Source organism: Anser cygnoides, chromosome 6, assembly GCF_040182565.1.
Source record: "Anser cygnoides isolate HZ-2024a breed goose chromosome 6, Taihu_goose_T2T_genome, whole genome shotgun sequence".
In the NCBI taxonomy this organism is placed as follows: domain Eukaryota; kingdom Metazoa; phylum Chordata; class Aves; order Anseriformes; family Anatidae; genus Anser; species Anser cygnoides.
Window position 1 is genome coordinate 7,026,349 of NC_089878.1, and position 13,856 is coordinate 7,040,204.

At 36.6% G+C, this 13,856-nt stretch overlaps 1 long non-coding RNA gene across 1 annotated transcript; it reads right to left on the reverse strand.

The window, feature by feature from the left end:
- Window positions 1-2,223: 2,223 nt before the first annotated feature.
- LOC136791157 (uncharacterized) lies at window positions 2,224-11,944 on the reverse strand. Its single transcript, XR_010832572.1, has 3 exons — window positions 11,751-11,944; window positions 8,829-8,957; window positions 2,224-3,220 (listed from the first exon to the last, which is right to left on the reverse strand). It is a non-coding gene; the product is annotated as an uncharacterized lncRNA (long non-coding RNA).
- Window positions 11,945-13,856: the final 1,912 nt, after the last annotated feature.

Here is a 13,856-nt window from a genome sequence, read left to right on the forward strand (position 1 = left end):
ATATTATCACTTCAAAAACCTGAACAGCACACCGGATTTGGTTAATAACACAAAATCTTTATGAAATAATTCACATTAGTGTGTATCTCTATGTCTAGGTACCTGTCATCATTTGGCAAAGTAAAGCAGGCAGAATCTTTAAATCTTTATGACATTTTTTATAATACATTTCTAAGATATTTTGGAACTAAATGTTTGCTTGAGCTGAGGGAAAATGCACAGGACAAGAATAGATGTGAAGAAATACAGAATAATTATTAGCAAGGCCAAGTTATCAAAGGATTTATGAAGGCCTAACAGGAAGAAGATTAATGGAGAGACAAGAAAGCTTTTGGAGGAAAAACAAATGAGCAGGTTTTAGTAGCAAGGAGTACTTAATCAAGAGATATTACATATAGTGCAAACCATAGTCGGGAAAGACAAGCTAGCTTGAACAGATATGACAGTAAAGCAATTTATGTCCTTTAGCCCAAGGAATGCACTAATGTGTTGATGCAGCTGAAGAACGGTTCTGAAATGTATAACCTTAAGAGGCTAAGAGCAAAGTGAGCCTTAAGTATTATTGGGCTGAGTCCAGCAAAGGGAATGTTGAAGGTGTAGTACAAATCTGACCAGCTATTATTTGATGACAGTGACAAGCCTTCAGGATCTACCTCTTATGAGGATCCTCTTAAAAGTGTGATGGAGAGTTAGCTCTAAATTCAGAAAATGTAACCAAAGATGGAACTGTTTGAGCTAAGAAAGTGAGACGAAACCCTCCTAAAATGTAGAAGGAAAAGCGTAACTTTAACATTGAGGAGAACATTGTTTTTTCTTCTTTTTACTGGTATGTATTTTTTTTTCATTAAAGCAATGGCAGTAGAAGCATCCTGTTTTACTTTTATGCCTTATATCTGTGTTATTCGTATTACATTCTAAACCAGCATCTTTCCACACAATAACACAGCTTTGGTGTCAGTGCAAATTCCTTCGGTATTGGTATTCCAAACCTACAATTTCATTGTGCCACTTTGAATCTATTTGGTTCATTTCTCAGACTATAATGCAAACAAATTTCACCTGAGAATAACAAGACTCCATGATGCAAGAGGTGCTCAGTTTGTACAGAGACCACCAAATGGCAACCTGAAAACAGTAACTATATAAGAGCAACAGTTGATGCCCCCATCTAGTCTCTTATCGGCCTTACCTGTCTAGGATAAATGGACAACTCATATCATAAAATAACTGCCTCCAACATAGAACAATCAAGTCACTCAGGCTGCAAGGGACTTGCAGATGTCATGTGGACCAACCTCCTGCTCAAAGAAGGGTCATCAGAGAAATGATTATATAGGTCAAACATACATTTGCCTTAAAAGATGTACTTAGTTCCCTGTTAACTTGCATGTTTGTTAGTATTTTAAAAATTGATATCTTGAAAGACAATAAGTAAAACTAACTGCTACAGTAGAAAGGTTTTCCAAACAAAAGTCTATTCTGCTCAGGCTTGGTAGTGTAGTATGACACCTGTTTCTTTAGGCTTATGATCTAATTTCTCAGCAAGAAGACAAGAAGCAGAGGTATGTTATTTGAACAGCTGAAGAACAGTGCAAAGAGTTTACGATGGGAAGACCATGACCTACAAGAACTTTCTGTATTACCAGCTGTTTTTAAGACCTGTTAACTCTGAACAGCAACTTCAAACTCTCCCACACATATAACAAAGAACTAGGGATTTCCTATATAGTAAAGCAAAAGATACAAAATCTCTACCTGATGTTCCAAACTGAAGTTTAAAATCAGAGTTATATCTTTTTGTCTCTCCGTGTCCTGTTCGTAGAGATAGTAACCCCTGTCGAGATAACAGGGTTCTGTTTTTGTTCTTCACATCTTTTGGACTGGGACCAAAATCAGAGAAAATAAGTAAGCTAAGAGGCAGTAAATGGGATTGCAGCATACAGTTCTTGGGGAAAAGGCTCTGCGAGTACCCTCACATTTCGAACTGCTAGTCACAAAAAAAGTAGTGTTGAAGAAAATGTGCATGTTCAGGCTGCATTCCTAAGCAAAACTATTGTTGAGAAAAAAAAAAAAAAAAAAAAAACAGTGGGTAAATTAAATGTAAAGAAAAATTGTAAATAAATGTACTTCTGACTTGAACAAGAGGAGAAAAGAGAATTTCCTCAGTTTACTGACAAACAGAATTAATGACTATCTTATACAACACCAGTTACAAGTCTGCATCATATTCAAGTTCAAAAATACATGCCATTTTAAATATGAAACACCATGATGGTCATAAGCAACTACTATATTGATTCATTCAAGTGTGGGAAAAAGAAAAGTGTGGGAAAATGCAAATGGGAAGTGTAATGCAACTTGTGTTGACCTTTGTTCAAAGTTCCCAAGAGTAAATACAAAGTGAATTGTAGCTCACACTGTGACAAGTTTTTATGATGCTCTACATTTGATTTGTGCACTCTGCTATACTCAATAACAACAGTAGAAAAGAGTGAGGATACAATCTCTCTTTAATTCTTCAGTAATTGTAAGACAAAATCCACTTATGTGTAAGCTATTTTTTCAGCAGTGCAAAGCCCATGAGATTTTTTTTTCTTTGATTTTTTCTTTTCTTTTCTTTTCTTTTCTTTTCTTTTCTTTTCTTTTCTTTTCTTTTCTTTTCTTTTCTTTTCTTTTCTTTTCTTTTCTTTTCTTTTTTCCCTTTTTTTGGTTGGGATTTTCAACAGAATATTGAAGTAAACTAAAGAAAACTAAGAAGAAAAAGCTGTGTCCTTTCCAGGGAAAGGGAAAAACTGGGCCTCCGTAATGCTATTCTTCACAAAGAACACATATAGTCTTCTGGTGTTTTTATACATGTTAGCAACATCTTAAAATTGTTTTTTCACTGAGTTTACATTTATTAAAGTAGTATTCCTGAAAGCATATGTGCTGTTGGCTTGAAAACCACTTTTTCCTAAAAATATAGCATTTTTATGTATTCTATTATTTTAATTCTAAGAAAAATCATGTAATCAATTTTCTTAGGGACTGAAAACACCGAAGGCATGAAATGAAAAAGCCATTGCCACTGCTCTGCAAAGCCATCAGTTGTGTGCTGAAGTTTTAAAAATCTTCAGTTGCTGCCAGACTTACAAGACTTGAAATCAGTTTATTGCTGCAAGGTGAGATTTTCTAGGGAAAGGTCCAACCCTCACGGATGCCTACAGGTAGATAATATAGACTATACAACACAATAGAAACACAAAATGTGGTTAATGTACAAACGAGTGAAAGAGTGTTTCTAAGAATTACGGGTTTACAAACAATATTTCAAAGAGAAATGACTAAGTTCTTCCCAGAATATGAAAGAACAAGGAGGTTTAGAGTTCCCCACAAGACAGAAAGAGGCTTTCTCTATTATTTCTTGCACAATAACAATTCACCAGTAATTGAAACAAAGTCTTTGCAGTCATTTAACATTTGAAAAATCTCTTTTCTTCTACAAACCTGAAGAAGCTTTTCCAAACCTCTTCTTCACCAGACATGAAAGACATCATCTGCCCAGTTACATCACCCTATTCCAATATGAAAAGTGGAGGCTTAGCCATTTCAAGGCGTGTTAACCTCCTATGCTTTTTCTCAAGCCTTTCCAAGAATGAAAAACTAATCTTGGATCTGCATGCTCAGAAGTTAATAAATGAGACAGGGATGTACAGAATCCCTTAACCTGTAACGTTAAATGTTACAGATACTTAAAGATACTTAAAATGTATCTTTAAAGATAATATAGAAAAAAGAAATGGACAAACAATGGAGTTGTTTGATCACTTTTTCCAAAACTTGTTTCCAGTGAGGATTCTGAAACAGGGTAATGATATTTGTCACTCTTTCACAAAATAAGAGAACAGCATGTACAGAGCATGCTGACATCCTACAAATACCAGCATAAATAGGGATAACGTCTCAGTTGTACAAAGCATCATTTCATTTTCTTTAACCTAGTTAGCTGATGACTTAGATTCACCTTGTGATGATGGTTCTCTAAAGGTATGAAATTTCTCATAGAGATTTCCACCTGACTCACATTCTACAAATTTCACTGCTTAACAGCATGACCATGCTCAAAAACCAATCTACCAATAAACATTTTACATCATAAGTTTTCCGATTACATATTTGCCGTCGAAGTACAAAATAAAAAAAAAACACTATGAAAATTGTTTTCATACTCACTGTTTTGACCTAAGCACTTCAACAATTTTACAAACTATTAATTAAAAACAGTAGAATAAGCCTATAACGAGAAAGACTTCTTTTACCCTCACACACACACACAACCCCTTTCCTCCTTAAAGTGGAACATCAGCTTTTAAAAATTGCAAAGAACTGCAGCCCCCTCTTGTGACAAATGGTCAGAAACACACCCAGTTTCACAATGGAAGCTGCTTCCAACCGTGCAGTATCACATTCAAATAAAATTCCTTTAGAAAGATAATGGGTTTGGAATTAAATAACTTCGATTGAATTATTTATTGCTGATTTCTCCCCAACATTACAGTAGGTGCCACATAACGAGAAGCCTCATAGTACAGTGACACATTCTGTTCCTCCTTGCTCTCTGGGTAATAGTTATTCAAATTCCCTTAGTCATGATTCTCTGACTTACACAGGAAAGTAGCCAACAGATAAAAGTATACAAGATAACAAGTCTCAATTCATCCCACCTCTGTCACTGAAGGTGACAGGTGATTAGCAGGCATACAAACACAAGGAGAGGATGGCTTTATGCCATCTAGAAATTTTTCCATGCCATGGAAATCCTCAAATATAATGCTAATGACTTGTGACAAATTTATGATGTTCAACACTATCATTTTTTGACCAAAATATGAAATATTCATTTACTTTTATGGGAGTACTTGATGACATACTACATTAAACATGTTGATAAATTTAAAATGAAAATAGATAAATTTAATATTCAGTTCTGTAGAAGATTAAAAGGCATCTGATGGGAATTTTAAATTATTTTTGATCTTTTAAATAGGGTTCAATGTTTTTTTTTGCATTGGGTATTATCATCCAGAAAATCTAATCCTGCATTTTTCTGGAAAATGCTCTGATAAATACATAGCCTGTCACACAATATAAGCAGTCAATCCACCTGAAAAAAATCATCTCAGAGATCAGAGGTCCTCATCCCTGCCACAATATCCTTCGATATGTGCTGGAGCTGACAACATCTGACCAGCGAAGTAACTTCATGGGATTTCTGATATTAAAAGTCCTAAGTTATCCCTGTATCAATATTATTTACGTCAAGACAAGGTGGACTTAATGGCACTGTGGCCTCACAGTGTAGGCTTTAGCAAAGGAATCATATTTGATGAAAGACTGTGTGTGTTTTTTTAAATATGCTAGTACCAGTAATGCAAAAAGAGGCACAGCACCCTGTGATGAGTATGCTCTTAGGGTATAATAAATACATATACAATTATGAGTCAGGGAAGAATCTCTTCAAATCACTGTCTCCTTGTGAAATATACCATCTTCTGAAACAGAGTAGAACATCCTGTTTCTGTAATTATCGATAAAGTATATTTAACCACCTGAATTTCCAGACATGTTACCAACATGCTGGTAGTCTCAGAACTGACAGAAAATAGTCCTACCCCAGATGTGTGAATTACTGCACTGGTTCTTCTCAATACCCACCTGCCTGTATAATACAAAGAATTAATTTAATCATGGTAACAAATGCATAGAGAGTAAACAGAACAAAAATAAAAGATGTGCTATTTCGTGGCTTTGGCATAGTTATCAAAGGAACAAAATGAGACTTCTGGGAGCTGTTGATAAGTAGACTGTGATAATCCTTACACTGACTATCAGGATGAAATGTGCCCTTTGGAACTAATCTACCTTGAAGCTTACTGAAACACCTGCTGTATAATACCAAAGAAACCTAGCATAAGTAAATGGTTTTCATTAAATGTTACTTCAATATAAAGATTTCAATCACTTCGCTCTAATCATAATTTCGACTTTGATTCCCTTCAAGATATATTAAAAAAAGCTTGCATACAACAACAGATCATCAAGCTGTTTCTAACTAAAGTCATAAATAATCAAAAAGATGCAATCTAAGGATGCCAACAGTGTGTTCAAGAGAAAAAAAAAACCACCACTGCTAGAACAAAAATAATGATCTCAGATTTGAAAACATTACAGTTCACATCGTAATACTGTCCATAAATTAAACAACAGAAAAATAATAGTAAAAAACAAGCCTGGAAAGAAATATCCTAAATACTACACAGCATTTATCAAACTCCTACATAAAATCCCAAGGACTGACAGGGGCCAAGACTGATTAAGATCATCAGTGATAACCCAAAGGGCAGGACAAAGCACATCCTCAATTAAGATTAAGGGATTAAAGCACCTGTCATATGAATAGAGGCTGAGAAAGCTGGGACTGTTTAGCTTCAAATCCATTTGTACAAATACCTGAGTGGGGACAGGAGGGAGACCTTGTCAGACTTTCCTTGGTGGTGCACACAAAAGGCAATAAGCACAGACTGAAATACAGGAAATCCCATTTAACCATAAGATTATTTTTTTCTTTGAGAGTAGTCGAAAAGGTTTCCCAGAGAGATTGTGGACACTCCATCCTGAAAGATACTCAAAACCCAACTGGACAACCTCCTGGAGTCCACACTGCTTTGAGCAAGGGAGTTGCCATAGATGATCTTCAATGTTCCTTCCAACCTCAGCCACTCTCTGGTTCTGTGACTCACAAATACTCTGCCTTATGCACTGTATACTTACAAATATTTTGATGATATTTATGCCATAGTGGTTGAGTATACCTATTTTAATGACAGCTTTATCACTTTCACACTATTAAGAGAAAAAACAAACGAAACAAAAACCACACTTGAAATCCTTAAAGCTCTACTGGAAATTGGCAGACAGCAACATTTATATTGCTCTCTTTTGCCCTTCCCAAAATGGATAGTTAGGAAAATTCAGAGACATCAGATGTGTTTGGAAATCTTTTTTCTTCAGAGCATCTCCAGTGCCTCTAATTTGCAGGTATATATAGTTAGGAGCTTCACTGTAGGTTACAGAGATATGCATTAAGCAATTCAAACTTTTGAGGAGTACTGTATGACTGAAGTCTGCAGTAACGTTACAGACCATTATATCAATTCATGTGAAATTGTTCAAGCACTGTCACTCATTTCTGGAGTAAAACAGTAGAGACTGACATGATCTTAGCATGATGTTGAGTAGAGGGTGACTATGTAGATATGTACGGAAGTGACTCTGAAGTGGAACAGCAATAGTTACTTGCCACTATGGACCATTTCTCATAGATGATGAATGCAAAATCAAGAAACTACTGCTTATTACCATTATTCTCCAGCCAAGGGCAGTGACCTAAGGGAATGTTTAAACCCAGTAGGCTTTAGGGACAGCCCCTGACCCCAACTGGTGCTTTCCCTCGGGTTAAATGAAAAGTTTTACCACGGCCTCTAAGCTTCAGTTGCTGCAAAACTAGTTTCCTGTTCTTGGTATCCTCTGCTTGACAGATTGGCAGACTAGGAATTCAGAAGTTCAGTTTTGAAGTCCTGACATAGTCTTATCTACTAATCCATCATGTGTTCACTAGACTTTTATATCTGCTTACTTTGCAGATAGGATTCCAAAGTGCCAGCACACAGGCAGTGGGTGCTGGATCTGTACTTCTGGATGGTTAGAGCTGAAGTGCTGGTTTCACATTTAAATTAATCTAGAGATCTCAGTAGATAACGTGGCCCTTTTAAGGCCCTTCTGAAAGTACAGTAAGCTCTAAGCATCTCTACTGAAAGTGTGAAAACAAAGATATAACAAGCAGAGAGAGTGATGGGACATATTGCAGTAGGACAGTTCACTGAGGAAGTACTGCACTCACTTTATTTCCCGTTCCTCACTTTTTTCATGAAGGTGTGAGCAGTAGGCCTAGGTCTACTTCTGTAGCCCTCTCTTCCCACAGATATCCTTTGTAGTGTGTTATTTGTGGTGCGGCCTACAACTTCCAGGTAGCAGCTCTCCATTGCAGCAGAGCCTCAGCTAACTGGTCCTTAGAGACAGGAGTTGGAACTCAGTGTGCCTGCCCTGATTTGTTCTGTGCTGAGCAAAGGCCAGGGGATGGGAACTCACATAATGTGTTGGGAAGACTTTCCTGAAGCAGTAAACAATGTACCGGAAGCAGAAGACAAGCTGCGAATGGATCCAAATTTAGCACTAACAAACAGTTCCAAAATACTCCTTATCAGTGATAAAAATATAAAGCTCCTATTAAGCTGATTTCATATTCCAAAGTTACAGAGGAATGGAAAACTCACTTTTACAAATTCTAAGATGATACCAACACTGAGAGCATTTCATGATATGAGCTTGCTGACATATTGTGTACCACTTTCATCTGGATATGCAGCACACTGTATGTTAAAAGAGAAATCTAGAACAATTTTTCAGGCAAATAGCATCCTCTTTGTTAAGTGGCAACATCAAATTTTGCCTATTAAAATGAATTTTATATTCAATTCATTATCAATTAATCCCATTGCAGCTTTGCTCTTTACTGAATAACTAATTATTCTTTTAACATTATGCCCCAACTCAGGATATGCCTCCTGTAAAAGGGTATAGATGGATACCTACACTTTGGCAATAGTATTATTAAACTAATCAACAATAAGTAACCACCTTACCCTGATACTGAACCATACAGTATTGTTGGATTATAATATTATTAGCCAGATTCTACCTTAGCAGAGCTCCATCAGCTTTTAACTAACCTTATGTTCTTCCTGTATTTGTACTTTGTTGAACACAAGCAGCCTCACAGCTTCCTGTGTGATGGTGATAACATATGTCTGACTTTGTTGTTGGCAGCTGGACTGAAGAGGAAGACAATGCCCTTTGACCTGTGAAAAGTGGTATAAAGCTTATCAGATCCTCTCCAGATATCACTGAAGGAAATGGGCTGGAAGAGCTGTCCCCACATAGGAAATATATATAAAAACCTGTCAGTGCTAATCTTTTTGTAATGCCGTTAAAAATGTGCTTTTGCAAAAAAAGCTGCTGGACAATGTCATTTGTTCAAACTGATCTGAAGTAAAAGTGGAGAGGAAGCACTATATCCCACACATTAAAATTAGGTTCACATCACTTGAAATGACTCAGTAGTTAGCAGTATCAAGACTACTTCACTTTACAGTGCCAAAATAAATTTTTCATAGTCATTATTTCTCTGCTCCAATTCTGAAATAGACCTTTAAAGGTCACATATTGTATCAAATATTATACACAACTTTTCCCACTAACCAGTTCATTTAGGGGTTTTGTTTATCTTCAAGGCCTTCTAAATGAACTGTAGTGAAGTAAAATTACAACCAAATTCTTCTTTCTGAGGTACTCAGTATACAGATCTGACAGCACCAGTTAAACAGTCATTTTTCAATATTTCCACTGACATAACAAGGAACATTTCTAGTCATTTCAACAGGAGTTGGATGCAAGAAGAAAATAAATAAATTAATAGATCTCATCCTTCATCCTCATGTTAGGTAACCACAAGAAAAACAAAACAAAACAAAAATAAAACCAACAAACCAAAAACCAACTCTGCAGTTGTCAGATGAGGTCTCAGCAACTTCAGCACAAAATCTTTCATGGATAAAATTTCAGTTTGTATTGGCTTTGTTACATTTACACCACCAGCATATACCACCACCAGCATACCCAGCAGCATATAGTAAAGTTCTGTGTTCCACACTCAGCACCCTAATCCTATTAAACAATGGTACATTAAGAATGGTTAAATCATTTAGTAGTCAGGAAATCACACTGGGTATCATACCAATGGTGTCAATATTTAAGAATGTAAATAAGAGTAAATATTATTCCCGTATTATTTAAAAATAAATTAAAAAAAAAAAAAAGAGATTGTTGGCAAGCTGAACATGCAATGTTCCACTGCTGATCTGTCTCAGTTTATCAAGGCTATGCTCCATTCCAGTATCTGTCAGAAACAAGCTTCATATTTCTGGTGGACAGGAAGAGGGGAAGTAGGTTTTTCTGATTTGTGTCCTCCTCCCCTTCCCCTTATATTCATAGTTTCTGATATTTCTACTATTATGTGGAAAGAATGCAGCTAGCTGATCTGCCAGAGATTGGTGCCTATGTGGCTTTACTCAGAATCTACTCTTTGGTGCCAGGAGATCACAGAAATCAGTGTTCTATTGAAAAAATTTAATCCCAAAACCTACAATCATTGCCTATGGTAATTAGTAAAGTAGAAACTAGCTGATCAGTACTCCACCGTGTCATTACCAGTATATACTGAGAGAACTGAATAAACCCATCACTGTCAATATTTAGTGAGATAACTTAATATAGAATGAGGTAACTGAACTCCCCCTCCCTATGAGGGAGAGTCATTCTAAATAGACAAGGGATGGAGGAGAAGAAAGGAAATGTTAATGGAGAACTGAGGCACAAGGAGATTTTGCTCAATGTCACGTAGGAAATCGTAGGAAATCTTCAAAGGAGCCAGGATTGTTAGATTCTCTTCAGTCGTGGTCTACCATTAAGCCACAAGGTCACCCTACTTCTTGAGTCCTAAAATAGTTGTTTTTTTTTTTTTTTTTTTTTTTTTTTTACCACTAATTTAATAACTCTGACAGGAAACATCTTCTGGTTTCAGGATTTGCAGGACAGTTCACAGATCTAATAACTCTCTTTGATTCCTTGATTCCCAGAATCTTTGATCCCTTTTTTCCATCAAGTTGTCTTTTTTTTTTTTTCTGTTGTTGTTTTGTTTTGTTTTTGGTGTTGTTTTTAAGCAAAGAGCTTTTTTTGAATAAAATTTCTTTCTGTCTTGCTTCACCATATTTAGAGGTTCCTGGGATAAAGCGATTGTAAAACATGCTTTGGAAATAGATACGATTCATTCTTAGCCAAGGCAGGGAGTGGGATCATCTGTCACGCAGGAAAAGAAATATCTATCTTGTGAATTTTATGGGTCTAAGCACAACGTAGGCATGTATTTATTGAACAGAACCAAGGCATATAAAAATGAATACCTAACCCCAAGACAGATACAAAAACATTGTTCTCTTCAGAAATTAGGTCAGTACTTCACAGGGTGTTTCAGTGGAATGGAAGGGGAGTGGTGGAGGCATTCTCCATTCTTTGTGTCCAAGTGCTGCAAGTACACAGAAAAGATGACAAAAATCTCCTTGGAGAAGAAAAAGAATAAACCATTTAATTTGCAGTTAGGATGCTTACCTTAAATAAGAAATGCGTAAGATCACATATCTGTCTTCCACTTATTTGTTGTTTGGTTAATGAGTATTTAATAAAAAGATTATCTAAAAAATCATGAACTGTAAGTTGCATGGATCAGTATGCCAACAAGCAAGATAAAAAGATACCCTCTTGCTCTCTGGCCCACTAAAATCTTGACTTAAAACATCACAATTTCAACAACAGAGAACATAGTACCCTTTCCTTTTTGATTTCATGTAGCTTCAGTTCTGGATATCAGACACTTGCTATGTGTGTAGGAAAACACAGATTTGACCTTCTAAAGAGGTGAGAATTGAAATTGTCTTTAACTTTTCCTCAACTTGGAGTTCAATTCAGAACTGGCCTCTAGCAGTATTCAAAACTGCATCACATTAAGGGGGAAATAATTCTCTATTGTTTGGACATACCTTGGTAACAGTTCAGAGAGATGAAGATGGATGATGCCATGCATCTGTACCTCTTATAAAGTCAACAAAACTCTCAAGAAACTTTTATGTAATGATGTGGGAGATGAAGCTCTTGTTGCCTTAAAATACAATAAAACAAAATAAGAGGCACCCACTGTCTCTAAGAACATTAGAAAAAAATCCCTATTACACAACAGTTATTTCTAAAGACTATTCATACAGTTGGATCCTGCCACATAGCGTGAAGACTGTCACACTATGAATATGCTATTCAAGATGCTAGGCATGCTGGCCAAGATCTGTACAAGCCGATCTGCTTTGAAGATGAAGAAAATGGTGTCATTTTGCCTTTTGTAACACTTCAAGAGGAGAAGGATTGAGAACACTTCCACAGAACAAAATGTGAATCAGTATCAGATGGGCTCTAGAACAGGAATAGTTCCGAAGACAATCACACCTTGTAAAATCAGAATGTCACATGTGGTGTGGTGACATAGGTTAGTTTGTATCTGCAGATAGAAAGGGTCTGTCACATTGTATATGTAATAACCAATTTTAACAATATTCCTCATGTGCTAGAACTCCCTATACCATGACTTGTGAAACCTGTGTCCAAAATATGTATATTGTGTCTACTGATCTGTAATATTTACTATAACAGTTTCTTTTCTAAAGTTTGCTGTTTAAACAAGTTCAACCCCCCCAAAAAAAAAAATTAGTCACATTTAGTCACACAAAATATTTAGTCACACGTATTTATATATATATAATATTTAGTCACACATATTTTGTCACACAAAAATATGTGCATACATTATCATGTGAGTTAGTTATAGGGGTAAAGTTACTGAGAACACCAGTAGATCACTTACAGGCAAAGGGCGTAGCAGGATCTTTAACTGCAACAACAATTTAAGATTGTATAAACCACAAGACAATGCACTGGGCTTTGCCATTCTTAAAATTCCTCTTTCCACAGGTAAGGTATTAAAGATTTCTGTATAGCTGTTAATGGTATGACATCTTAAGTTTACTGAAAAGAAAAAAAAAAAAAGGTTGGTTGGTTGGTTGGTTGTTAATCTCCTACAATGTCATTCACGAGAGATGATGCAGTGGTAAGGATAAAGAAAAGATGTGAACAAGCTGATCCAGAAGATTTCACAAAAAGTCTGTGACATCTGACCAAAAACTGCACTCAGGATTTACTAAGAAACACTACACCATCTTTGTCACTTGATCTTCTTCCAGCTCCCTACCCTTGAGCCTTGACATGCTGGCATAGGGGCTTGTGAATTGGTTAAAAGAATAAGGTCTGATGATTATTTTACACGTCACTTAGTTCAATTGTGTGGTTTTGTGTTTGTGTTTGTTGTTTATTTTTTAAAAGCAAGGCCTCAGCCTTTGATTCTGAGTTCTGACCACATGCACTTCCAGACCCCATTTCCTACTTACCCCTTCAGCCCTTCTGGTTTGACTTGTCCACTTGAGCTCACTCATCACTCTTTTGACCAAGCCACCTGAGTGGCTGCATCATGTCAGTACCCCAAGTCACCCTGTAGTCTTCCCTGTACCCTTTACACCACTCACCACAGTTCTTTCTGTACCAGGTTCCCTAGATGTTTCCTTCTCCAAGCTAGCATTCAAGAAATAAATAAATAAATAAAAAAATTCCTAAGCTTCTCACGTCTGCACTGATCTGGATCAGGGTCCTGCAGCTAGATGAGCTTTTCTTCATAGACACTTTCCTCCACTGCCTGGCGTGAGGGAAGGCTTCGTTCTGAGGTGGCGCAGCCTCCCCCTAACATCATATCGCCTCCATGGCCCCCCGCTGCCTCTGCCTGCCCTCCTGGGATCTCTGCAGGCCCTGCTGCTTCCCAGCAGGGCTTAGTCACTTCTGAAATAAAAAGGCACTTCAGCAAAGCCTCCCACATGATAAAAGGACCCTCTGATGCCTTTAACATACATCGAGAGGGAGTTGGACCCCTATTACTCTGTGTGTTTTACTTTCTGGGGAAAACTATGCAATCTACTTCATTATCAAAAGAATTGTAACTATCAGCTGTTTGAAGAATTGATACAAATATTTAAAGTAAAGTGAAAAAACAT